The following is a 3979-nucleotide window of genomic DNA, read 5'->3' as shown; positions in this document are numbered from 1 at the left end:
GCTGAGACAAATCCAGAGTATAGTTATTTCCAAGACTGCACAGTCTTATAAATAATATCGTTATAAGTACTAATGGTGATGTTTACTGTGACAGGAATCCCATATTTAGTTCCAGAGTCCTTCAGAATATAAAGCCAAAGATCCCGGAGTGGAAGGATATGTACCAGATGCTTGAACATCCCCACATCACAGACATTTACCGCAACCGAGTCGTAGGGATTCTACAATCGGAAGTTGAGGATCCTGTTTGCAGCTGTGGTCCACGAAGGGTTTCAGGAGGGACAAAAGTAAACCAAGGGGGAAAATCCTCACATTCTGATAGACGTCCCTGGAGACAGGAAATCCGCTTGCAGGATTTATTCATGGGGATAAGGTGAGGTGAGAAAAAGCTGAGGTCCAGTTTCATAAGCTGAAGAAGAACATGCCATTTGGCCTGCCGAGAAGGAAAGGGACCCCCCAAGGCTGTGAGGGGCAGGTGGGAAAGTAGCTGAGCTGGAACAGAATGTGTAGGTAAGCAAGAGGACAGAAGAGCAGGATGGTTACAGGGCACGTGGAGAGTATGCTGATCCTCCCAGGTGCACCAAGGCCCGGCCCCGTCAACAGCCTCCCCCCTTTCCCGCCACCCTACCCCCACCCCCGGGGACCACTGGACAGGTTTTCCGGGAGAAACCCACCTTGGCACCCATCAGAAAGTTACTACATAAGCAGTGAGGAAAGAAACAAAAATGAGCTTGAATCCTCACGAGGAAGGGTTCTCACCGGACATAAAATGGGGTTTGCTAAGGAAAGGGGTGAGAGCTATGTCGTCACCTTTCCTGGCAACCGTTCAGAGTAGGGATCTCTTCTGAGGGGCGGGCCGGGCCCCTCTCTGAGGATCAGTGGGAAAGTACACCGGCCACTGAGTCCTGACCACCTGTCAGACCCCGTGCTGGGTCCCTCACATCATCCCCACGTACCCCACATACACCCCCTAGGAGGGAGGTACTGTTGTGACTCTCACACACGGCTGAGGGCCCACAGGCTCACACACTGAGCTCAGGATCAAGACAAAAGTGCAACCACGGGGGCCTTAGGTCATGTCAAAGAGTTTGAATTTTATGAAAAGTAAGTGAATGACTTTGAGCAGGAACATGATACTGTCGTGTTTTAAAGGGAAAATTCTGTCCTTGGTGTGGAAGATAGATTAGATGGGAATGCACCTGGTGGTAGGAAGACTAGTCACAAAACTCTAAGATGACAGAGGCCTATAAGCTAGGATGGTGGCCTGGGGGTGGGGAGAAGGAGACAGTTTGAGAGAAACAAGGATCAACAGGACTTGGAGCGGAACAGGTGAGTGAGACAAGGGAGAAGGGGTCAAGGGCAATGCCCAGGAAGTTGGCTTGGACGGGGTGGATGGGCCCGCTCTCGGTGGTAGGGAGCACAGGCACGAAGCAGGTGATCGAGAGCAGTGTCCACAAGACAGTGGTTAGGCCTGTGGAGCACCTGGGGGAAGCTGTCTCCTAGACAGTTGGAAGGAGGGTCTGATGCTGAAGAAGAAACCTGAGCTGCAGACATATGTGTGGAGGTCATGAAGATACTGATGGAGTGGGTGAATTATGGCCGCTCCCAGGGAAAGGCTGTGGGGTAAGAAGAGAATGTAGGTGAGAATTCAGGGGAACCCCGATGTTCAGAGAAGAGCAGAGGAAAAGAGCCTGACAATGATTGAAAAGACATGGCCAGTGGTATGGGAGGAAAATGAGAAAATCAGCGAGGAGGAGGTGACCAGTGAGTGTTACTGCATCAGTAAGTGCCATGGAGTCAAGTCTGCCTCCACTGGACCACCGTAGGCCATGTCACCATCTCTCTTCCCTGGACTCCTGCAATGACCTCCTAACTGGTCTCACCTCCCTTTGATCCGTTTCTATGCAACATCCAGAGGGACTTGGCTTTAAAACTCTCCTTTGCCCTTGAACTGAAGGGTACACTCCATCTCATGCCCTGCCAGGCCGTGTGATTTGGCCCCTGACCACTCCTTCCCCTTCCTATCTCTCTAATGTCTTCCTTCGATCCTCCAGCATCGGTGAACTTTTACTTCCTTGAACATACTAAGCTCTTTATTGCCCGGGGCCTTCACCCTAGCTATTGTGTCTGCCGGAAACCCTTTTTCTCTCTTTCTCAAGCGGCTGGGCCTTCTCATCCTGTAGGTCCTAACTTAACCCCCTCCTCCTCAAAAAGGTCTTCAGTGGCCCCTCCGTCTAAACCAGGGTCCCCCATAGCTCTCTATCATAATGTTGTGTTTATGTTTTCCTTCTTAACACAAACCACCATTTGCAGGTTAGAGACTTACTCTTTTTCTCTCTCTTGAAAATAAGGAGGAGGCCCATACCTGCTTTGTTCCCCCTTATGCCCCCCAGCACCTACTTTAGGGCCACATTTAGCTGTAAGTAACAGACAACTGAACCAACAGCAGCTTAAACTAAAACACTTTTATGTTCTTACAGAGCAAGAAATCTAGCAGTAGGCTCAGCAGCTCAGTGCTTGCATCTCTGTGCTTGCTTGCTGTTTCCCTCACGGCTGCAAGATGGTTGCTGCAGCTCCTGCCATCACGTCCATGTTTAAGGCAGGAAAAAAGGGAGAGGAGGAAAGGCTGTATCGGTAGTATCCGTCTAATTTTTTGAGGAAACAAAGGCAGAAGCCCCCCCAGCAGATTTCCACTTATATCTATTGGGCCAGAAATGACAGAGTCACCCACACCTGCACCAGAGATGGGAAAAGTGTGTGTTTGGCTTTCCAGCCTCTATAGTGGGGAGCAGCAAAGGAGAATGATATTCAGAATGGCTTTGGAGTAGTTAATCTACAGGGGTTTCTGCAAGGGGACAATGAGTGGGGGTGTATACCTGGAGCCAAGAATTTGGGACAGTAGGAAATGGGAGACCACTGGCTAAGGCCAGATTGCAAAAGATCTTAAAGGTTTATATTCTCCATTCTCACTTCGGAGCTGATGCAAATGGCTCAGGAGCACTTTGCCGCCACTCCTGGCAGAGTCTCCCGCTCCCCCCATCTCTCCTCTCTCCCCCTGCGAAAGCCCAAAACAGGGGAGGGTCTGTCAAGGCGAAGAAGGGATTGGTTTTCAGTCTCTTACCCCCAGTAAGGACACGGGGTGACCGCATGCTGGTGATATAGTGAATTCAGAGAGAAGAGGGACAGGAGCAAAGGAAATAAAATGTTTATCCTCAGTCTGGATTTAATAATGAAAAGCAGAACCACAGAAACCAGGGTTTCGAATTGCCAATCTATGGACTAGTAAAGCAATCTCCTTTCCTGACTCCCAAGTACTTTCTTGTCTGTATCCTTCCCAAAATAGAACTTTATGAAAAGACCCTCTGGCCCCATCTCAATCCTCCTCTCCCTGGGGTCTGGATTAGAGCAGATGGCTAATATTTTAGGTTATTGTGTAATGAAGTTGGAAAACAGGAAACAGTAAAGTACAGATATTAACAAATATCTAAACTATGCTCAGGGTTTAATGCTCGGGATCACAGCCTAGCACTGCACATATAAGGATGCTCTGCCTTTAGCCCAAAGCCATCTTCCCGTGACATTAATATCCTTGTATGCTTTGTGAGCACCACCCAGTAAACCCTGTCTTGTACATAACACAGCCCAATACCACACTCTCCTGCTTACATGAGTGCTTAAGGGCCATCGGGTGATTGTGGGTATAAATACAGTGGAACATTTCGCTAAGCTCAGGGAATTGGTCATCAGTTATTTAAGGAAGTCTTCCTTCATTTACATTTGGCTTCTCCACTCTTGAGTAATATTACTTTGATCTTGAGCACAGTAATTAAAGCTTCATAGCATGCCACATGGATGGGCATTTATTTGGTTGAATGCCATGGATCTTGCCTTTGAATTTATATTCTTGACTAGCTCTAGGTTTTCTCTTTAGAAATACTGTGTTTCTGTGGCAATCATCATTTGGGGAGAGACCCAAGCA

Source organism: Leptonychotes weddellii, chromosome 5, assembly GCF_054177405.1.
Source record: "Leptonychotes weddellii isolate Sample4059 chromosome 5, ASM5417740v2, whole genome shotgun sequence".
NCBI lineage: Eukaryota > Metazoa > Chordata > Mammalia > Carnivora > Phocidae > Leptonychotes > Leptonychotes weddellii.
The sequence above is the reverse complement of the archived record's forward strand: the minus strand, read 5'-3'. Positions refer to the sequence as shown.